General features: G+C 43.8%; 1 protein-coding gene across 2 annotated transcripts in view; it reads right to left on the reverse strand.

The window, feature by feature from the left end:
• Positions 1-24543, reverse strand: part of MAP3K13 (mitogen-activated protein kinase kinase kinase 13) — a 137154-nt gene that overhangs the window by 103773 nt on the left and 8838 nt on the right. Inside the window, exon 2 of one of the 2 annotated variants that reach the window (XM_031968073.1) lies at positions 19582-19832. The exons of the other annotated variant lie outside the window; for it this stretch is intronic. The gene's annotated coding sequence lies outside the window, so the exon portion shown is untranslated. The remainder of the gene's footprint in view (positions 1-19581; positions 19833-24543) is intronic. 2 annotated transcript variants of the gene reach the window in all.

Consider the following 24543-nt stretch of genomic DNA (forward strand, 5'->3'; position numbering starts at 1 on the left):
CTTTCAGGAGATCCAGCAAGCGACAAGGCACTTGCAATCAGTCAGCAGGCGCCCAACTTCTGTCTGTTTCTTGGCCTTCCGCTGAAAATGAAATCCTGACAAGGAATTTCATGACAGCACCACCTGTTTCAAGAGTGAAGCATTTACTGGAAAACTGACATTCTATCCCACTCTTGTCTTTCTCCTCACTCTGCACATGACAATTTGGAACTTTCTTAGGCATCTCACCAGCTGACACCACTTCCCCGGGGAGAAGTCTGGCCTAATTTCTGGAGAAGGCCATCCCTAGTCACTTCAGAGCAAAACCACAGCTATTAGAATTATTATTTTAATGGCTACTCACAACACAGCAAGGTGAAGTCTGGCCAAAGGGCCCCAAACACGCACCAGAACAACAGTCGACTCTTTCCTCACAGACTAAACTTTGTTCCCTTCCCAGCAGTTTCTGGATCAGGTTCCCACTGATACACAAAGACTCAGTCGGGCCTTGGAAGCTATTCCCCAGCTTAGCAAGGTGGGAGGGGGCAGGTCTGTCCAAGTTAACTCCAGTAATAGCGGCTTATCAAGGACTACTCAAAGGTCAGGTACAAAGTGTTTAAAAAGCTTGACACTGGAAGAAGATACCAGAGAAACTTGCATAATCCCAGAGAGCAGGTTTGGGTTTCTGAGGGGCAGCGGTTTCTACCTTGGGATAAAGGTTGGAGAGTGAAGGGGAATCCCCAGAACTCTAGGGAGCTGGCTTCCCCCGGTTCATTCCCTGCTCCTCTCCTCCCCCCTTTTAAACCTTCCTTTGTAGTCTGAGCGCTTAGTACAGTGCCAGGCAAAGTAGCTAATTCTTAATAAAGGCTTGCTGACTGATGGGAGCCTCATTTTGTGAATCACAACCGAAGAAACATGGAAAAAGGGAACCAGACTCTGAGGGGCAGCCGAGGAGCCAGGAGGCCCGTCCTGGGCAATGAGAGGCCTTGAAGAGCAAAACCACCATTGTGTGAAGGCCAGAGTGGGACGGACTGGCTGCCAGGGCTAGGAGAGGAGATATGCCATGTGTTGGGCACCCTGCTAAGACCCGGAGAGACAAAGAATGGCAAAAATAGTCCCTGCCCTTAAGGAGCTCGAAAGGATAAGGCCCTGGGCAAACAAGTAAAAGGAGAGTCCAGTCACTACCCTGGAAAAGAAGGCAGAGGAAGGACTATTTTATGCTAGAGGTAAAAGAGAGCAGGGAAGGGACTTGCATCACTTTGAGAAATCCTGACACGATGGATCAGCCCAGTCACAAGGGAAAGGCCGGCTGCAGCCAGTTCTAGTGGATGGATTCAGAAAGGAGGATCGAAAAGGGAAAAGTAAGAAATCGGAGGACCAGAGAACGCTGACAGATGATCCGATAATTTATCGGGAAACCCAAGGCAGTCACCAACAAAAAAGGCAGAACTAAAAACTCATTTTACAAGCCAGCAAGCTGTAAGGTAAAGCATAGGAATTGCCTGCCTTCTCATGGGCAAAAGGAGAAAGCAATCCCTCCTCATCTCCCAGACCTCCCTGGAACCACCAGTGGGGTTTGAAGGAGGATTCCTTACCTCTCCCCCACACTCGCCATCCTCCCAGCTGTCCTCCTTCCGCTAAGAGCACCTCAGTCCTTCCAGCAATCCTGCGATAGTTGTTCAAAAACTTCCCACAAGAACATCCCAGCCCTCCAGCTGACAAACTCCGGGCCATCCTCAACCCGGAGTTTTTATCCCTCCCTTCCCCGGCAGATAGCTAATCAATCACCACATTGGGTCACCTCCACCTCCTCAGGGCTCTGATATGCATCCCCTTCTCTCCACAGATAGCACAACCATTTTGGATCGGCTCCTCTTGTTCTCTCACCAAGACCAGGACAACAGGCTTTTTACTACAGAAGCCAATCTGTCTACAGCTACCAAACTTGTTAGGAAGCAGCCCTTGGTGTTTAAAGCTCTTAGTAATCTGACTAGAGAATCCCTATACACACACTCACACCTCTCCCTCTCCCTCCCTCCCTCTCTCTCTCTCTCTCTCTCTCTCTCTCTCTCTCTCTCTCACACACACACACACACACACACACACACACACACACACTGTACTTTCCAGCCAAACTAGCTGCCATTCTTCAGAAATGATATATCACCTCCCATTTCCAGGTCGTTGCTCAAGCTGTATCTCACGCCTAAATACTGTTCCTTCTCATCTCTGTGAATTAGAATCCCTAACTCCCCTTCCAGGCTCAGCTCAAGCATACCATGTCCTTCCAGAGACTTTTATTGAGGTTCTCAGTTGCCAGTGTGCCCCTTAACCATCGAGCTCCAAAATAATTATCACTTATTTTGTAACTGTCCTCAGTTGCTTATTTGGGAATATTCCCCAAGTGGGTATAATATAATGTTGATAATAGAATATCTAACGTTTGCATCCGACCACCTAGCCCAGAGCCTGCTACATGAAGGCTGATGGGGTGTCCTTCATTTTGGAAGAGCCCCAAAATGTCATCCTTCTGTTAGGGTCAAGTTCTACTTGACTGTAGCCAATCCGAGCCCAGAATGCTCTACCATGGGCCGGGCACAAATAGTCCATGGGAACATTTGGTGTGCTTTGTTTCTTTTGAGCTCTTCAATTCTGCTTTGCCCATGGAGCAAGGCACCTTTTATGATGAGGGCACGCCATGTTGGGCGCTCCCGTGCCGGTGTCTCTCGTGTCATAAATCAGCTCCAAAGTTCTTCAGAGAAACTGAGTGGATGCCCATCAGTTGGAGAATGGCTGAATAAATTGTGGTATATGAATATGATGGAATATTATTGTTCTGTAAGAACCAACAGGATGATTTCAGAAAGGCCTGGAGAGACTTACACGAACTGATGCTGAGTGAAATGAGCAGGACCAGGAGATCATTATATACTTCAACAACAATACTATATGATGACCAGTTCTGATGGACCAGGCCATCCTCAGCAACGAGATCAACCAAATCATATCCAATGGAGCAGAAATGAACTGAACCACCTATGCCCAGAGAAAGAACTCTGGGAGATGACTAAGAACCATTACATTGAATTCCCAATCCCTCTATTTTTGCCCACCTGCATTTTGGATTTCCTTCACAGGCTATTGTATAATATTTCAGAGTCCGATTCTTTTTGTGCAGCAAAATAACAGTTTGGTCATGAATACTTATTGTGTATCTAATTTATATTTTAATATATTTAACATTTACTGGTCATCCTGCCATCTGGGGGAGGAGGGAGGGGGTAAGAGGGGAAAAATTGGAACAAGAGGTTTGGCAATTGTCAATGCTGTAAAGTTACCCATACATATAACCTGTAAATAAAAGGCTATTAAATTAAAAAAAAAAAAAAAAAAGTTCTTCAGAGAGACCCTGAGTGAGTCTTTGGGTCACTTTTTCTGACCTTCACTGGAGTCCTTGCCAGTATTTCTCAGGGACTTATCTGATCCAACAAGAACCTTCCCTTGTCAGGTCTTCTTCAGAATTTTCTTGGGACAATTCAAATGGAAGTGATTCACTTTCCTGGCATCGTGCCCAGCGTGGTGTGCCCTCATCAGAGAAGGTGCCATGCTCCAGGAGCAAAGCAGTCTTCCCGACAGGTACCTTTCCACCTTGGGTCACTACCCCCAGACTCCCTGATCTGCCCTCTGGGGAGTTAGGATTACAGCCAAATCAAGGCTCTAATAGCCCCAGGAAAAGATGAGTCAGCCTCAAAGGCTCCACTGACTAACCTAGGACTTTCCCTAACACCCTAGGTCCTTTGTGCTTCCTAGAATAGAAGCTGCTTGAGGGCAGGGACGGACGCTTAGCTCTCTGCCAACTGTTTATGCATTCTTCACTAGGGGAGACCTCCCTTCCTCCAGATCTCTATCTGGCCGCTCTCTCAGGAAGAGAGAGTGAGCTGGGTGACTTTGCACTGCCCTCCTCACTCCATCCAATTCACTTGCAAATCATGACATCACTTTCTAACATCTTGGTCCTTGAAGGACAAAGAACCACCGGAGGAGAAATTTTTCAATCACTTTGTTAATTAAAAGAAAGCTCTTACACTTAAAGCTTGTATTGTGAGCCAGGCATTGGGTAGGGAAGGGAAAAAAGGAAGGAAGGGAGGTACTGAGGGAACTCAACTGGGATCTAGAAAAGTAAATACAAAGACATTTTTAATAAGCATTTATTAATGATAAATAATGGAGACAGACAAAAGGGTTATCAGTCCCTGCCTCCAAGGAATTTATATTCTAAATGGGGGAGACCCCAGGAAATTTAGAAGTTTATACCACGAAAGGAGCAGTTTGAGGGGAAGGGCATCGGCATCAAGGGGTGGATGGGAGGGTGATCAGGCAATCAATAACCTTCAGTAAGCACCTACTAACCACCACTTTGGCAGCAGGGAGGGTCTCAGTGGACTAAGTGCTGAGCACAGAGTTAGGAAATCCTGGATTCAAATTCAGTCTCATTAGCTCACCCAAGGTGAGTCTCTTAACCTGTATACCTCAGTTTCCTCATTTGTAAAGTGGGAGACACACTAATTCCTCCCTCCCGAACATGTAAGAATCAAATTCTTGGCACATAGTAGGGGTGCTACGTAAGCAGGCTCCTCTCTTCCCATCAGTCAAAATCTGAGGCTGCACATGTATTCAGAGACATGCCAAAGTCCCTTTATATGTTTTTAAGCCAAACCCCCTAAATGGTGTGGCTCCATTTATCTCTTCTGGGCAAAAGGCTGTTCTTTTGCCAGCCATAGGTTGGGGTGACTCCTAATCCTCTAACAGGAAGGCAAATGTCTGAAAGGGACCCGAGATACAATCCAAACTTCTTTTTTCCTAGCTCTGTGGCTGTGGGCAAATCACCACCTGCCTCAGTTTCCTCATATGTCAAATGACATCTACCTCCTACGGTTATTTGGACGACTGAATGAGCTATCAGCATCTTGCCTAGTGAGTGGGTGCTCTAGAACTGTTTCTTCTTAACCAGAATCCAGCTAACTTTAGGGCTCTCTTCCTTTCATCATTGCTCTCATTGGGTATATTTTCCCCCTGGTTCTGCTCATTTCTCTCAACCTCAGTTCATACAAGGCTTTCCAGCCTTCTCGGAATTTCTTGTAGTCATCATTCTTACTGCAAAATAGCTTTCTTTCTTTTCTCTACCACCATCTGTTCAGCCATTTTCCCAATCAACCTTACAAGTGCTGTGTTGAAAGTTGTCATAGACAGGGTGTCCCCAAAGTCTTAGCCCAGTTTTGAGCTATTCATCCTGTGGATAGATTCTCTCTCTCACTGCCCTCCTTGAGTAATATGACCAGCAGTGGGATCTCTGGATGAAAGGCTGGGAACACTTTGTGTGACTTTTCTTTAATCGTTGCAAATTATTTTCCAGAATAAATGGACAAATTCACAGCTCTGATGACAGACATTGGCTTTCTCTCAGGCTATGCAGTTGAGTATGAGGTCAGGGCTTCTGGATTCCAAGTGAAATAGGAGATCAAATGAGATAATAATGCATTGCAGTTGGAAAGTTAAAAGGAACTACAGAAAGGTCAGTTATTTTCATATTCTATGAATTTTGTTTGTCACCTTAGCATGGTCCTTATAGAATTTGAAACTTAGAGCTCACAGAATCTAAGACTTGATTTGCTTTTCAAAGACTGTTAACCATAATCCAGTCCTGACCCATGCATGCAGATCACAGGATAAAGACATAGGCTATCTCCATCGAAGGTCAAGTGCTCTCAGGTCAGGGACTGCCCAGTTCTGATGGGCTTTGGGTCTTCACCAAGAAAGCCCTGAAATTCTGGCTCAGGGGTCAGCTGTTGGATCTGTAAAGACGTCTACAAAGAAAGACAAAGACAACCTAGTAGGCAGGTCTTGGGGAGTCACCTGTGCAGCTTAGAAATATCTGAAGCAGGGTATGAGGCTTCTGGATTTCAAGTCCAGCGTTCACTTAACCTACCTCCCATTCTCCAATGATCTGACATTGCTGGGGATAAGCCTGATGTCACTCTGAGCTAACCCGCCCTAGTGCTTTCAATCCTGGGATTTTCCGATGTGAGAATTCAAGAGCCCTTCTTCCTGCTGATACTCAGTGGACATTCAAGTTCCCAGACCCTCCAAAATCTAATGGGAGTCCTTCATCAACTCCCTCCCACTCCCCAATATGGACTCTTCAATCCAGTGACAAAGGGCATCTGACTGTTTTACCAACCTGTTCCTACAGGAAACCTTCCCTAAAAGCTCTTAATTTCTGTGCCTTTCCTCGGTTCCTTATTTTCTCTTTGTCCTGTGTATAACTTGGGGTATATTCATTTGCATGCAAACCTCCTTCCTTCCCCCTATAGTAGGTTGTGAGTTCCTAGAAAACAAGGATGGTCATTTGCCTCCTTACTACTACAGTAGTATCTCCTTTTGATCTGATTTTTCTTATACACGTGAGGAATATGGAAATGTATTTAAAAGAATTGCATATGTTTAATTTATATCAGATTGCTTGCTGTGTAGGAGAGAGGAAAGGGGAAGAGGGAAGGAAAAAAATTGGAACACAAGGTTTTGCAAAAGTGAATGTTGAAAACTATCTTTGCATGTATTCAGAAAAATAAAAAGCTTTTGTTAAAAAAAAAAAAAAGGAAGAAGGACCTTTAATAGTCTAAATGCAGTCTTTATTTTGTTTTCTTTCATAGTGCACTTGAATTCTCTGATGTCTTTCAATCCAAATGCTATTAATCTAGCTACACTGTTTTTATCATCACTTATTATTTCAAACAAAATCATGTCTCCATTTCCAATTTGTATTTTTTTTTCAAGTCAGGTGATTCAGGTACTTAGTCTGGACAAGTCACTTAAATTCCACCTATCTCAGTTTCCTCATTTGCAAAGTGAAGATAAAAGCAGCATTTACTTTCCGGGATTGTGGTGAAGATCAGATAAGATTTTATAAAGTGCTTTGCAAACTTTAAAGACTGATACAAATATTAGCTAATTTTACAGCCTGGTCCTGGTTAGTAAGAAGAATGAATTCTTCCTCTTTGTGATATGACGCTCCATTTGAACTTATAGTTATGTAAAATATGGTTTTAGTCTAGTGGAAATATGCAATAAAAATCTGAATAATGTGAGCATTTCCCAAGAGCAATTATTGGGATTTAGCTGTATTACTACAACTGCTGCTGCTGCTACTAAATACTACTACTACTACTACTACTACTACAACATTACTACTACTACTACTACTACAACATTACTACTACTACTACTACTACTACACTACTACTACTACTACTACTACTACTACTGCTACTGCTACTATTACTACTGCTACTGCTACCACTACTACTACTACACTACTACTGTTACTACTACTACACTACTACTACTACTACTACGACTACGACTACTGCTACTGCTACTGCTACTACTACTACTGCTGCTGCTGCTGCTACTACTACTACCTGATGTTCTTTCCTATCAAAAGATTTTTAAATCCTGACTCACCCAGTACCTAACTCCCTCACATACCATGGCCACCCAAACAATGATCTTCTACACATATGATAAACATACCAATTCATAGACAAAAATATTAAGTAGAGGGCCAAGAGCTGATCCCTGGACCCTTCCCTGAAGCAAAGCGGACAATATTAATGACCACTCTTTGCCTCTGACCAGCCAATTAGTTACTAAACCAATTAAGTGGCTGGGTCTCTAGCCAAGATCTCTCATCGACTTTCCCACAAGAACACAAGAGTTTTATTAAAGGTTTTGCTAAAATCGAGGTATTCTCTACCTTTAGCCTTCCCCTTGTCTACAGGTCTGTTGGTTGGACACAGCCTGTTCTTGATGAAGCCACGCCAGGACTTTGGGATCCCCTCCTTCCTTTTTAGATAGTGACTGACCCTCCCTTTAGTACTCCATGCTAGGACTTCGCTAGAATCTAGTTTCCTGTTCTGTAGTCTATATATAGACGCCCCATTTCCCATTCTCCATCATCTGTGTGAGATCAGTGATAAGGTCTCAATAATCACAGGTACAAATTCTCTTGGTACCCAAGGGTGGAGACCCCTGGGCCTGATGACAAGAACTCATCCTGAGCATGGAGATGCGCCCTTATCTCCCTCTTTAACTTGAGGACCAACTCCCTTTTGGCCATTTGGGCTCCAGTCTCTTTCCAGCCTAAAGATGATTGTTCTGGGCAGAGAAAAGAATCTGCAAGAGCCTGTCACCTTCACCTTCTCTCAATTATTCTTCGTCATGGTCCCTTTGCCTCCTGGGCCCTCTTAATGTCTGCTTTGCTGATACTTCCTTCCTGGAGAACAGTACCTTCTGACTCGGCTAGATCTCCAGAGAGGTCTATGGTGCATAGAATAGTTAGCTCCAAAACTTCCACCCTGGGGCTGGGCTGTGTTGACCAGAGTGAGGAGGCAGCCCAGCAGAAGGAAGAGTAGCTGTATCCCAGCCCTGCCTTAGTCTATCCTAGTCATGTGACTCTGGACAAGCTATTGAATCTCTCTGTGCCTTAGTTTCATCATCTGTGAAATGGGGATAATAACACTTTATAGGGTCGTTGTATCAAATGAGTTAACACATGTAACTCAAACCATAAATAGGAATGCTGGCCAGTATTCTTGCCCATTACATCAAGGCAGCTCCAGACCGAAACAGGATTCCTATCCTATTCAGCCCCTACCCTTATTACTACATATATAATCCTTCCCTAGTCTCTCCCTGCCCCCCACCCCTTTAGTGGGTCAATTGACAACCCTATTATTTCCCTTCCCTCCTCACTCTCCTATATGCTTTGTAAGCATGTAGCAGGGCCCATCTCACTTTAAAAAGTGCCTTCTTGGTGCTTAGCACAGAGCCAACAATAAGTAAATGCTCTCTATTCATCTACCTTTCTTTCTTTTGTTCTAAGAAGTGATTTTATATCCTTTGACTGCCCCCCTTCTCTCCCCCAATAAAGAGCTAGGAACTGCCTGTATTTAAATTTTGTAAAGAAGTCATGTTGTCCTAGATACAGAATTTGTCACATAAGCTGTAACTTATATATGTATAAATGTCCATGTCTATGTATAACACATAAGTTGACACTGCTTCCTTTACATCCAATTCTGACATGCTCCAAACCAAACTTCCTTTCTTTCCTCCCAAGTGGGCTGCTCTCCCATCATCCTTCCTTCTGTTAGTGATCTATCTATTCCAATGAGGCATCTGTCCTTTTATAGGTGTCCCTCCTTTCCCTCCCACAGTAATCTGAGTTCACCTCCTCCTCTCTTCTTCCCTGGACCACAGAAGGAGCTTCTTCCATTGAAAAGGGAGTGGCTTTCATAGTCCCTGGAGTGAACTAAGTAGCTGTGAGAATGACTTTTTTTTTTGGTGATGGGGCACAACTGTAATACTTCCTAAAGCCTCCCCCCTCTTGCCATGGATCAAGAGAAGGAAAGTTTCCTCAGTCACTCATTGATTCAGGTCAGGGATGGAACAAAAACCTGCCATCAAGTAAAACATCTTCCTGATTTGCTAAGAATGAGGGTAGGGATGGGTAAAATTCAGGGGCCTAGATGGACAAACCCCAAACTCCCTTGGGGAGTTTTCTGAGGGTAAAAAGTGCCATTCTTGGGAAAACAGGGGTGGGCCATGGTAAATTGTAGAAGGGCAAAGAAAGGGGAGAATGAGACAGGACCGGGGATGGAGAAATTTAATTAAGGATGGGACACCACACACTCTCAAGCCAGGGAGCTCAGAATGCTCAGGGACCAAGAAGAGTAAGCTCAGGCCCAAGGGGTCACTTTGGTTTGTTTTCGGTCCACACTTGCAATTTCACTGGCCTAGAGTAATGTCTGCAAAATCAAATAGAAACCGGACCACTGAACAGAGAGTATAGAAGAAGAGCATGACTTAGAAAACCAAACTAATTTTATTTCTGTTCAATTGTATTCTTGCCTAGTTTGTTAATATATTTCCCACTTATATTTAAATCTGGTTGGGCACAAGAATTTGACACCTATGGCTAGAAGCTTGTGTGGAAGAAAATCCTTTTATCTCTGAGGAGGGACCTCACCCTGGTTCTGGCACTTTCAGTGTTAGAGGAGAGCCTGGGGCAGTCCCCACGCACAGCCCTGGGGGCAGGATTTGAACCCTGGGCTTCCAGACTACAAGAGTAGCTCTTTCCACTTTCCTCTACTGCCTCTGATCTGGAGTTCTGACATTTTCAAAGTTAGGATGTGCAGGGTTGTATCAGAGTGAGACGTGCCCTTTAAGGGGATTCCTTTGGCAGTATGGAGAGGACAGAGCAGAGGGGGCAATGTAACGGGAGACAAGAGAAGTCCAGGAGAGCCCCCGTGGCCACACAAACACAATGGCAACTGGAAGGACAATGGAATGAGTCAAAATCATAGACTTGGAGCTGGAGGCAAACTGGGAATCATCAACCCTCTCCTTTTACATGTGGAGAAGATGGGGTCCAGGGAACTTAGATTTGGGTAGTAAGTGGCAGGATCTGAACCCAAGGCCTCTAATTCCAAAGCCTTTGTTCTCCCTGCACTGCTTCATTGGGGCTCTCCTACACTACTGGAGCATTTCTCAGCCATGTTTAACCTGTGGACCTCAAGTGGAGAATTCCCTTCCTCTTCCCAAGTCCCATTGTAAAATTACTCCCAAACACAGCTTACAAACACACACACACACACACACACACACACACACACACACACACACACACACCCCTTAAGTTTTTAGCCCTTTTTAAATATAATCTTCCTAGAAAACATTGGAAAGGGAATGGAGAATCTCTAGCTTCCTTTAGGTCTCGGCTCAAAGGTTACACAAGGTCTCTCTTGAGCTCTCCTCCCACTCCAAATTTGAGAGCTGCTGTTTCCCCCACAGAATAAGCTGCTTGAGGGATGGGGTGGTTTTTGTGTTTGTTTATCCAGCAATTTAAAAGGTGTGTACCCAGTAGAAGTACACAGTAGGTACTTAATAAATGTTTGTTTAAATGAAGGAATCTGTATGTGATGATCACCTGTGATGGAGGTGGCTCTTTTCAATATTGTGGTGATAACTGGCTTGTGACTGAGAGAGCCATCTGCACCCAGAGAGAGGAACTGAGTATGGAGCACAACATAGTATTTTCACCTTTGTTGTTGTTTGTTTTCCTTTCTCACTTTTCCCCTTTTCTGATCTGATTTTTCTTGTGTAGCAGGATAAATATGGAAATACGTTTAGAAGAATTGCACATGTTTAACCTATATTGGATTAATCCAATACTAATCTACTAATTTTGAAATTCAAATTAAATCCCATGGGATCATAAATGCTTATTATTCTAAGGAATATAGTATTTTTAATACCTCATTCATTACACATGAGTCTTCATTTAATTAATTTTCATTTAGACAGCAAAACAAACATCCTTCGCCACTCAAGTGAACATCTCTATTTTAGTAAGAGAAAAAAGGACAGCAAAGGAGTTTTAATAGAATGTGTAAATTCAATCTAAGCCAGCAGAGAATGGCATGATAGCCTTGGGACCAGAATCCTTAGGCTGCTTCGAGAACTACACTGTCCAGAGGAGAGGCGATTGCCTGGTTGCACTCGGCTCTGGCCGAGCCACAAACGTGTTGCTTTCTGGGCTTTACCTCTGAGTTTGCCTGTGATGAATGAGGAGACTCCAAGGCCTATATATTGTATGAGAAGGAGATGAAGAAACATGGAAATGGCCAGCCTGGAGAAGAGAAGGCTGAGGGGAGGCAGAATGACTACCCAAACATGCTAAGTCTTGCTCTGGCTTGGCCCCCAAAGGCAGAACTGGAGCCATTAGGTAGAATTTACTGGAAGACTGTCCCAAGGTGCGATGGGACTGCAGGAGTCGGAGCCTGAGGATGCTGGGAAAGAGATTGCTACTTCAGGCTCGGGCTAGACTAGGTGACTTCTGAAGTTGCTTCCAACTCTTAAGTCTATGGAGTTAAAAAACAAGAGGAAGACGATCTCGAATCAGCTTCTGGGATGAGGAAGCTGGGCCGAGAAGTGCCCCTCCACTCCATCAGGATGCCGCTTGCTGCGCTGTGCCCTTGCCCTCCTGGCCCGGTGTCCACCTCCAGCTTTCTCTCCCCCACCAACCCTTTCTCCAAACCGCCGCCCACCACCTCCAGCTGTGCCCTGGTGTCCCCTGGGCTCCTCACTCTACCTTGGGAACTCCCAGCTTCCTTCAAGACTCGCTCAAGCAAGAGGAGCACCCTGTTTGCTGCTACTTCAACTGCCTCTCCCGGCCTAACCTTGGGGACTCTCTTCTGTACGCCCCGGGCAACTGCAGAGGCGCACGTGTCCCCCCCCCCCCGCCCCCCCGTTAGTGCAAGCTCCCTGAGGACAGAGAGCTGCTCCATTTTTCCTTATACCCCTGTGCTTCATATGGCGTCCTGCACAGAAAAGGGGTGTATGGGGTGTGCAGCATGGACAACCTCTAGTGTGAGCTACTTTTTGGGGACGCGCATCCACCTTTGGGGCTCACCTTCCCTCGGCTCTCACCTGTGGCTTCAAGAAGCTGTAGCGCGTGCAGTGGCCATGCTCGGGGAAATCACGTAGGCAGATGGACTAAACCAGCTTGTTGGGCCTCAAACTGCCGGAGAGTTGGGGGACCTTTACCCCCAAGCAAGTGGGGACTTCTCTGGGCACAAAGCGGGGAAGGGAAGTTTTTCCAATGGCCACGAAGGCAGCAGAAGCAGGCACTGTCTCCAGCATTGAACAGGTCACCCACTGCATCGCCGACCATCTCCAAGTCACTGGACAAAAGAGACTCCAAAGACTCTGGAAGATGATGAAGTCTTTGAGCTACTCTGCTTCCCTTAATGCAATTCCTGTGCAAATCTAGACACCACCGTGATTTCACTGGTCTGAGAAAACAAAGGACAAAGAGCAGCCCGGAATAAGCGCCTAACCAATGCCAGTGGGCTGATGGATGGGTTACTTACTAAAAGCCAGGGGAAAACTACCCCTTAGAGTTCACAGTGGATAAGGAAATGAAGACCAACCGCTCTATTACCTTTGCCAAGAAAAGCCCACAAGGGCCACGAAGAGCTGGATGCCACGGAAGTGACTGAACAACAGAAAAGTTTCTAGAAAAGGTTTTCCACAAGCATGAAAACCATATAGAATGACAAGTCAAGTGAACAAGCATTTATTGAGTAATCACTATTTGTCGATATAAAGCTAAACCTAGGGTTTGCAAAGAAAGGAAAACAAGCACAAAAAAGTCCCAATTGTGGTCAGACCCTTTTATTAAACAAATATTTATTCAACATCTACAGAGGAACAATCAAGCCACAAACATAAGCACCTACTGTGTGCCCAAGGCACCAAGGATAAAAAGACAACCCCCCCCAAAAAAAGAGTTTATATTTTATTAATGAAGACAAGTACACAAAGTAAAAAATAAAATTAATACAAAGTGAGTTTGTGTAAAGAGAAGAACACCCCGGGGAGACAGGAAAGATTTGGGTAGTGAAGTGGAAGGAAAGGAGCTCCTAGAGGTGGAGGCCGTGTGCAACTTGAAGCTCTCAAAGGCATGGAAGACACTAACTTCTGGTACAGAATGTTGTTGTTCCAACTGCATCTGTCAATAAGCCACTCCAGCTTCCTCCACAAAACCAGCCAGAAAAGGAGATTTGCAGGGCAGATGGATAGGAATTAAAATCGATGGACAGCTCCATCAAACACGATTTAAGGCCCCACATGTACAAATGTTAATCAGTGAATGAAATGAGGGAATTGTTGGATGAATAGAATCAGACCAGAGGGAGGCCTGCCAGCTGGGAGGAAGGATTCCTTCCACCTCTCCAGTCTCGTTCTGAGCTTCCCATCCCCCCTCAAAAAGCAAAATAAAACCCAAAACATTGGCAGCGAAGTTTATATGAAGAATCAATGCTTTCATCCACCTTAGAGAGGAGGCTCTTAATAAGTGTTTATTGATCGGCTGATTGACCTTAGGGCTAGATGTTTGCACGGTCAAAAGTGTGGTGGGAGCTCCCCTATGCTGTTTGCAATTGCCAACTGAAGAAGAAGGGACCGTTTTGGTTTGATCTGATACAAACGGATCCAGAACAACACAATGCAGAGGGGACACATAATGGGCTTTTTGATCATGAATCCCAGCTAAGAATTCCTCTCTGTACTCTGTGTGTGGCTCTGCCTGCATTCTGCCCAGGAGGTGGGAAGCCTGGCACATTTTGGACAGTCCAAAGGCTCTGTAAAAACAACAGAGAGCCTGCCCTCTGAGGAAGTCCCTTGAGAAATGAAACCTTCATTCCTCATGTAGGATCTCCTGAAAGCAACTGGGTTAATGTTTATTCAAGGCCTTTTTTGGTCAAAGAAGCTGAGGGAGTGACCTTGCTGGAATTCCCCCATCAGGTGCCCAGTATCTATCCAGGAGTTTCAGGCAGGGCTTGTTTCTCACATGATCCCATTAAAAGGGGATGGTGAGCCAGGTGGTGTCTAGTGATGTGCCTGGACCTTGACCTTCAGTCATAGCAGAGGAAAGAGTAAACTTCATACTGAGCAGGAATTCTCCCCCTCCCAAGTCGCTGGAGAACAAGACTCATGCCAGTAATGCTTTGGCCAATATTGACCCAAGGTCAGTTACACAGACTTTATATCTTCCCTGAAACTTGTTTGAAGCTATTAGTCAAAAACATCCTTGTGCCTTTAACTGATTGGGGAAGGGGGTGGGGAGTGAAGGGAAAGTCTGATTCTTGGTTTCTCAACTGTCATCCTAAACAACTGTTCTGGAATTCTGTCGACATTTCCACACAGAAAGTCACTTGTTTTATGATATTAAAAAAAAAAAGAAGGAAAATATTTTGTCCTTTTTCTGGTGTATATGATCACTTATGAAACTACCCACAACCATCTGAAAGCCAGAGTCCTACAGAACGCAAAGTAAAAAAGTAGGGATTTAAACCTGGCCTAGATCAGGGATCTCTGTTGTTGTTGTATTGTGAGTGTGTTTGTGTGTCTGGCCGGGTGGGGAAGGAAAGGAGAGCCAATGACTGGGCAGCTGAAATTAATGGTACCTCAGAGCCCAGGCCTTCATTCCTTCTGTCAATAATTACGTTTTGGGTGCCTACCATTTTCTTCCCAAACAGGACATGTGCCCTGAGTTCCACTATCATTTTCTCTGCATGCCCAAGCTCTGTTGCTCATCCAGGTACCCAGAATGTGCTTTTTCTTCACTTGCACCTCTTAAAACCAGTGGCTTCCCTCTAGGTTTAGCTCCTCTGCCAGTCTACAGGCCTTTCCCAGTTCTCCACTGCTGATGTCTCCTCCTGGAAGGTTTACCCTGACCCTAAGCCTAAATCTGGTATTTATACAAGTGATCTTCATTAAGATGTAAGCTCCTTGAAGGCAGGGATTGTCAACTCTTTTTTCCAAGTCTCCAGTGCTTAATGCAGGGCTGTCAGCAGATTAATTAACTTGGGAATACAGACCCTGCCATCCCCGGAAGTGATCCTCCCAAACCTATCTCCCCTCCCCACAGAAACCAAATACTTTACAATATGCGGACTATGCCTTTGAATGCCATTTCCCAGGTGACTAAGGGAAGACCACTCCCAGGTGTGAGTGAAGTATAAACTAAAGGGAGAGTCCCGGGAGGTAAAAAAGAGACCAGGGTGTTTGAAGAAGCTGGGCTGAGGGCCAAGAAGGTAACACTGAGAGAAGGCCAATGGGCTGGAGTTAGGGAAAAGACAGGGAGCCCCCAGTGTCCAGATTGCCTCTGGGACATCTTTTAGTTCTAAAACCTATGATGTTAGGACCAATATGGAGGGAGGGGAGATTGTGTATCTATTGTGAACAAGACATTGTGGGCCAGACGCTCAGTCCTACAATCTGTCAGGGTCCCAAGGGATGAGAAGAGCATTTATATGGTGCCCCTTATATGGCAGGCGCTGTACCAAGTGCTTTACAACTGTTAGCTCTTTTTATCCTCAAGATATCTCTGGGAGCTTGGTGCTTTTGCCCTCCACAATGCGAATTAGGTACTGAACTTTGGGGAGAGTGACCCGGAGATCCCCAGATCAGAACAACAAAGATATTGGCAGAATGGAGAGAGCTAGATGCTGAATGATGGGAGAGGGGCTGAAAATGGCATTTGGGAGCAAGTCAGCAACTCCTGGCCCTTTGTCTTAGGGGGTACAAGAGGAAGAGAAGGAAATGTAGTGAGATTGAAAAGAGAGCCAGTGAATACCAGAAGATGGAAGAACTGTTAAGAGTAGATTTAAGATTTTAAAATAAGAGTTTGTTAATAATAGAATTTTCCATGGGCATGGTGGGAAGGGAAGGCAGAGGTAAGGTACACAGGACTTTGGAAGAGGCAGGGCACAGTTTAGAAATCAAAGAGTTATGGTCAGCAGATCTCCCTCAGCTCCCACCCTGTTAAACCTTGCTGTGCTGGTAGCCTGTAGTCCAACAAGATAAGGCTAACTGTCCCCTCGTTCCCAATGTAAGAACCTGGGCCAAAGCCCTGGCCCGCCAGCGTGACTACTGTTTTGGGAAAGAGTCCTGGATTTGGAACCAGAAGGCTTTGGTCTTTCCAAAGCAAAAACTCACATCTCTGAGCCTTAATTCCTTGTTTGAAAAATGGGCATTACAATAATAACAGTAATATGGCTATTATGAGGAAAAGGACTTTGAAAAATACAAAGCATGTTATAAAGCATGAATTATTATGGTAAGGATTTGGACATTGTCTTTAATCTTACAAGTTATTATGAATTATTCTTTTAACTCATTAGCATGGCACCAATATTGGTATACAGTCTAAGAGGCACCTAAGGCCCAAAAGTGGCTACATAATGTCATTGCCTTTTTTTTTTCTCCTCTAGGTCACATCCATGACTTGTGGATGATGGAGTTTGGATGCGGGGGTAAGGAAGAGCCGAGTTCAAATCCCGTCTCCCACTATCACTAGTTGTGTGATCTAGAAATCCCTCAAGTTTTTTGGGTCTCGGTTTTCTCATCCATCAGGATTGGTCTTGACTTGGAAGACAAGAAGACAGATTGATATTCTTTTATCCTGCCCTATTTTCTGCTTAGCTAGTGGCAATGATTAGGACAGAGAATGATTAAGCCTCTTTCCCTTCCCTTTACTTGGCATTTCAGGAGGGAAAAGGAGAGAGTAGAGAGGGAATGGAAAAAATGGGGGATAGGGGGGTAATTAGATAGGAAAGGTTTTCCCAGGCAATTTTTCACTTTATAGAGATGGCTGAAAAGTTGGTGAGAAGATGTCCAAGTATGTAGCCCTCCCAATGATTTCCAAATATTGTGTGTGCAACTGAAAGATTATGATGTAAAGTGATCAACTCTTTATCATTCCTGGATTCCCAGGACAGATATTCCCTCCACAGAGGGAAAAAGCCCGAAGAAGAAACTCCCATTTTGCTTCAGGAGAAGGAAGGATTACTGGCCACATTTACTGGTGATACTTCTCATTGATTTTAAAATTATTAATAAATAAAACATGCATTTAAAAGACTTAGGGAAGAGATACAAACTGAGAGATAATATGCCAGAGAACAAAATAAACTATTAGCAAAATAATTACATAATTAAAGAGAGAGATATGTTAAATTCAGTGTATGATTGGTCATCTAAAAAAATTATACCAAACCTACATAAGTAGACTAACGTTGAGGGAAGGCCGATGGGTTTGGAGTTAGGGAATGACAGGGAGCCCCCTGTGCCTCTGGGGCACCTTTTAGCTCTAGGGTCTATGACCTTAGGACAGACATCTGGTAGATTGTGTTATCTATTGTGGGAAAGGCATGGTGGGGCACGGGCTCATCCTAAAATCTGTCAGGGTCCCAAGGGTGCTCCGAACTGAGAGGTGATCAAGCGATGAGAAGAGCATTTCTACGGTGCCCCTTACATGGCAGGCGCTGTGCTAAGCACCTTGCAACTGTTAGCCCTTTTTATCCTCAAGACAATTCTGGGAGCTTGGTGCTCTTCCCGTCCCCAATTTAAACAGGAGCAAAGTGACTTGTCCGAGGTCAAAGGGCCTGTGAGTGTCTAAGGGCAGATTTGCATTCTGGTCTTGCTGACTCCAAGCCTGGTGCTCTGGCCACTGCACCACCAAGAAGCCCTTTGGGCAGGGCAGAGATTGGGAGGTCCTCCAGGACTCACATACAACAGCCACTGGGATGACTGGGGGTGAGGGGCTGGGATCACAGGCACTCCAGCAATGTCGCCCTGACTCGTCCAGGTGGATTTCCTTGGGCTTTCATGTCCTTTTCTCCCTTGGCATCTCAGTCCCTCTCAACAATTCAACTTACACACAGCAGACACTTAATGTTTGTGGAATTTAATTTAATGGAATAGTGATATATTAATCTACAAGCATTTACCAAACGCCTACAGGGTGTTATAAAGATCCTGGCGCCATAAAGATAAAGTGAGACAAGTCCAACTCTCTGGGAACTTACAATCTTGCTCAGGGAAACTCCACCCACGTGTACAGGGAGTTACTCCCCTGGCCTCCTCCCTTCCCCTCCTGAGACCCCGGGGATTAGTGCTGATTCTCTCTCCTCCCTCACCTCTCACCTAGCACTTGATTCTATCTAGATAATGTAAATGTGTTTATTGCCTCCCCACCCAGCCCCACTAGACAGTAAACTTCTTGTAAACAAGGATTGTTTCATTTTCTGTACTTATGGCCTGGTGAATAGGCAATTAAAAACTTCTTTCTGATGGATGGGGCTCTTATAGTCTCACTTTCTCTCTACTCCCATTTTCAGATGAGGAAACTCCCTCCACTAGCACAGGTCACCAGCTGATTGGCATCTTACAGGGAATTGCCCAAGATCACCCAGCCAGTAGACAGGACTTGAAGGCAGGTCTTCCTGACTGAGGCCAGATCTCTCAGCTGCTCCTTATTTTTAAGCCTAAATTTCATAGATGACTCTCCCATGCCTTAGAGCAGTGTTGGGGTTTTGTCCTCCACTACACAGCTAGATCTCAGAGAGCAGGAACAAGGTTCTTCTGGATACTCTTTCCTTCCAAACTCTGAACACTATACATTCAAATTCTCCTAAACTACATATGACAGGTCCCCAGGGGATGCTCCAGTTACACTTTTTTCAGTCCCCAAGGGTCTGATTTCATGCTCTTTAGAGAAATATCCTCATGGCAGACTAAGCAGCAAAAAGCTGCCTCAAGCTAGTTGTGTTACTCTGAGCAAGCTGTGGAATCTCCCAGAGCCTCAGTTTCCTTCTCTGTAATATGGAGATGCTGCATTTGCAATATCAGCTTCTCAGGGGTTATGGTAAAAAGAAGGTAATGTATGCAAAATGTTTTGTGAACCTGTATATAAGCAAAGATCATTTTTATTTAGATTTTCTTATATCCATACTAGCTTGTCTCCCTTTTTCATACTTTTTTTTTTGGTGTATAGCTTCATTTTTTCTTTCCTTTTCTTTTCCCTTCCCCTTACTTAAAAAAAAAAAAAGAAAGATAATAATCCCCCTTTTCCTAAAGCTACTTTTAAGAGACCAATTATTGTTTAAATGCTAAAAAGCTGAATTGTTTTCATACCATGTCTTGAAGCCTCCATTTTTCATTATGTCATAATAAGTACTCCAGAGTTCCACAACTTTTTCATGTTTAGGACTTCTAATTTTCTGTGTACTCTTCCATGGTGATTAAAAATCGGGTTTGTTAAATCATTCACTATCCTTTGCTTCCAGTGGGCTGCAACCATAAATTTTGAGGGCGCTGTCGTCTTTATGACAATCATTTTTGTTTTCTTTCTTGAATTTCTGAAGGTAATATTCTCGGAAGAGCCACTTTGGGAAAAAAGGGGATAGGGATTTTTGTTATTTTCATGATTTATGCCTATTTTTTTCCCAGAATATATGAACTCTTTTCTAAGTCCCCAATCAAGAAAACCTACCTTTTGTCCAGTTCTAGCCAAACAGGCCCAAATATGATATGCCAATCTCTGCAGTCTTCATGCTTACAATGCCCACCCTCCTCCAATCTCTATTTACTCACATGACCACCTTCCTTGTATTATATCTGTGTGGATAAAATTACGAGATGGAGTCCTTCCACGATTCAGAAGGACATAAGCCCCACGAGGGGAGGAACTGTGAGTTTTTCATTTTGTATTCATAGCACTTAGCACAGGGCCTTGCGTAGGGTAAAGTACTTAAGGTTTGTGTGTATGTGTTTTTAAACAGGTGAACAAAATTCTAGGCACTGTTCCTCTACTTCCTAGTTTAGTTCCACTGTACAATTTATAGCACAAAATAATGTTATTGATTTTTTGGTAAACATCACATGAAAGCAATCGCTATCATTACTAATATATTCTTATAAATTGTTTTGCTTTCTTTTATTAGCAAAGTCATGCTCACTTTTCCCTCATTTAAATTATGGGTTTCTCTTCCAGATTTCATTGTATTATGGAATGTTAGAACTGGAAGAGACCCGAGAAGCCATTTGACCCAACCCCCTCTTTTTACGGATGAGGAAACCGACTCCTTGGGAGACAAGGGCTAATGACGGAATAGAGGTATGGCTCTCAGCCGGGTATCCTTTTCACTCGACTGCACCCAGGCCTCTGGAAGGGGCTCATGTTTGAGTGTTTCCCTCCTATTATTAAATTCAAAAGCCTCTAGTTCAGGGGCTCAGGTGGGCACAAACACTTACAGTTTCGAATGTGACTAACAGCCCGGGAGAAAATCAAAAATGAGCCCCAAGATATAGCCCCCGAGGGAGAGGTCTCTGAAGGAGGGGCAGGCTGGGTGCAGCAGCTGGGCAATAAAGGAAAAGAAAGGTTCCCATCAGCAGCAAATGGATGTTTTTCCCAAGAGGCTATGTTGGGAGCCTGCGGCCTTCCCAGCAGGCCATTCTGCCTAGAGCCTCAGCATTCAAGGGCAGCAGAAGGATGAAGAAAGGCAAGCATCTAGGAAAGTTGAAGCCAGGCTGGGGAGACTTTGAATTCTGGGATAAGGGCTGTAAAAGGTTATCTTTTCTGCCTGAGGCATCAGACTCTATTAGAAGTGTCTCTGCAGGCCACAGGCCGAACTTAGAAACTACAAATTAAACTTTCTCTGTAGCACCTTTTGTTAAACATTTCCTAATTACATTCTAATTCACCACTTCGGAGTATGGGGGATTGTTTGGGTCTGGGGACCACAGGGTGACTCCTACACTTTAGTCAACAGGTAACCATGGATGGCTTTTCAGGAGAGAAGGACGAATTTGGAAGATCATGTGGGTGTTAAGTGGTAGTTCAGGTTGTATGGGCAGGGGAGAGGCAGAATCAGAAATCAGAATCATTTTCATGTTATGAATGCTTTGGCAGTTCCTTCTCGCAGAATCCTTTAAATACAAAGAAAGAAATATATTAAGAAATCGCTGAGGAAGAAAGTATAGACGAGAAAGAAAACAAGACAAATGGCAGGACCTGGAGAGAATGGTACAGAGTTAAGATGAAGGAAGAGGAGAATGGACCGCCAAAAGATGATCAAGCAGGAGAGACTCAACAGTGGGAACAAGCCTGAAAAGGGACCTTAGTGTTGTCACTGGTGACTTTGACCCAGTCACTGTGCTGAGGGTTGGAAGCAGTAGATTGAGGAGGGAGTAGATAGTCTACTTTTCCAAAAGTCTAGTAAGTAAAGAGAGAGCTAGAACAAAAGCTTGTGAGGGAGGTGAGGGAAAGACTAGATGTGGGTAGGCAGGGGTGAATGACTCAATCTAGAGGATACTTTGGAGAGTGGGGCTGATAAATGAATCAAAGTGATGATAAGATAAGTGTACAAGTGGAACGATTATCCTTGTTAAGGAAGAGAGATACTTTAGCAGTTTGGGGACAGTGAATTTAATGCTGGATTTAGAGTCAAGAAAACTTCAGTTCAAATTATGCCTCAGTGACCTAGCAATACAATTACTCAGGCTGTATCCCAAAAAGAATTTTTTTTAAAAAAGAAAAAGAAACAATATGTATATTATACGCATATACATATAATGAATATTATATTTTTATATAATATAATAACATATTGTTACATATTATATATATGTTACTATATAATATACATTATACATATAATGTATATATGTATCTATAGATATTTACAATCTCTTTTCTAGAAGTAAAGAATTGGAAATTGAATAAGCAGGATGATTTCAGAAAAACTGAAAAAATTTACATGAGCTAATAATATAAAGTGAAATGAGTAGAACCCCGAGAAGATAGTACAAAATAACAGCAATACTGTATGATGATAAATTGACTTGACTCTTCTTGGCAATACAATGATTCAAGACAACTCTGAAGGACTTAGGATGAAAAATGTTATCCATTTCTAGAGAGAGAACGATGGAGTCTGAATACAGATCAAAACATACTTAAAAAAAAAACTTTCATTTTTTAGGCCTTTTTTTTGGAGGGGGGTCTGTGTTTTCTTTTACACATGACTAATAGGGAAACATGTTTTGCATGAGTACACATGTATAACCTATATAAAACTGCTTGCCTTCTCAATGAAGGGAGTAGGGAAGGAAGGGAGGGACTTTGTCTCTCAAAATTGAAAAAGAAAATGCTGAAAACTGTTTTTACATGTAATTGGGAGAAAATAAAATACTGATATTAAATTTTAAAAAATTATGCTTCAGACATGTATTTTGCTGTGTTATTCTGTATCTCCCCTCTGATGCTCATCTGTAAAATGGGAATAATAGTACCTACTTCTATCCATGTTAAAGCCCTTCAAACAAAGGAGCTATATGACCCTGGGCAAGTCACCTAATCCTCTTTGCCTCAGTTTCCTCATCTGTAAAAGGAGCTAGAGAAGGAAAAGGCGAATCACTCCCGTATCTCTGCTCAGAAAACCCCAAATGAGGTCACAGAGTCAGACATGACGGAAATGAAGGAACAACAACAACATAACCCAATCTCTTGTTCTACTTTAATCCCCTCCACAAACTCTATCCAGCTATTTGGGCCCATGTGCAGCCCCTTAACACAACACACCATGGTCATGCCTGTGTCTCTGCATAAGTCCTCATTCGACAATGTTCTGCCTCCTCCCGTCTGCCCTTTGGTTACCAGGCTTCCCCTTCTGCCCTCTGATTTAGGGGGAGCTGATGACCAGCAGGGATTGCTGACCTAAGTTGGGAATCATTTGTCAGACTGAGAAGTCAACCTTCGGAACCACGGGCAAACCTGGAGCTCATGGCAGGGAGGTTCTTGAAGTTGAAGAAATACAAGAGTTTTTTCCCTGAGCAGGATCTTAGGAGACCAAAGTCTGGCAAAAAGAGAAGTCCTGGTCTGGTATTGCATTATTAAACTATGATGCATGGAGGGAGGATGATTGACTTTAAAGGCTTCCTTTCTATTGCAGGAAACATCTCAACAGAAGATTTGAGGGACCAAAGTTCAGCGGGATGGCCAAGATGGAGAGCAGCTGGGGGGGCACTGTCAGTGCCCTCCAAGGGCTGCTGCCCAGGGCAGACAAGAGCTGGGAGCAATCTGGAGGTGAAGGAGAAACCAAAAGGTCAGCCTTGGTGACACCTGGTGGGAGCCCTGGGAACTGCAGGTGACCTGGCTGAGGGACAAGGGGGGGACAGCAGAGCGTGGGGGTTGCCGGACAATGCTGGTGCCCTCATATTGGGCATCCATCGATTTTAAAGTGGACTCTATGTCCTATGCTCAGTAATCCCTTTTCTTCCCCTATGGAAATGCTCACAGTTCATGATTTGCTACTTCCTGGAGGCCAGGATGCCGGGGTTTGAAACCGGGCTGGGAGACCCAGGATGTGAACAGGGATGGGGGGGCTCTGACTCTCTCTTGGTTGTTTCCTCACTTATAAAATAAAGATAAAAAAGCCTGGAGAACTGCTGGGAATATTACATGAGAGTGTGTTTAAAAGCACTTTGCAAACCTGAAATTACCATGTAAACATCAGCTATGATTATAGCTCTTTGGAAAGTTTTTTTTTTTTAAACTATTGTTTTTCTTTTCTCTAATCATCATCATAATAATGATAAATAGTATTTACACAGTGCTTTAAGATTTAGCACTTTATAAATATTATCTTATTTGATCTTTTCAATAATCCTACCAGGTAGGGGCTATTCCTTCTTTTACAGAAAAGGAAACCGAGAGAGGCAAAAGTGCCAAAGGTCATGCAGCACTAACTGTCTCTTAATAAAATTATCTTGCTTTAATCTGCAGGGAGTTGTTCTCCATAAAAATAATAAAGCCACGTAAACATTTTCCCAGGCTTCCTGAGCACAAATTACAAGCCAAAGAAGGAATCCATCAAAATGTACTCAAACCCCTGTTCTAAAGGAGTCCAACACAAAGATGACATAAATTCACGTAGTTTGAGCGTTCACAATAATCACTGATGTAAACAGGAAGCATCCATCTACCAAAGGCTTAAGTGTGTAATTGAAGGGGAGCAAATTTAGGAAGTTCTGCTGATGATAGTTCCTTCCAATTAAATGATGCTATGACAACAGCAGACTGCACCCTCTGCAGCT

The sequence above is a fragment of the Sarcophilus harrisii genome, chromosome 4 (genome assembly GCF_902635505.1).
Source record: "Sarcophilus harrisii chromosome 4, mSarHar1.11, whole genome shotgun sequence".
Taxonomy (NCBI): domain Eukaryota; kingdom Metazoa; phylum Chordata; class Mammalia; order Dasyuromorphia; family Dasyuridae; genus Sarcophilus; species Sarcophilus harrisii.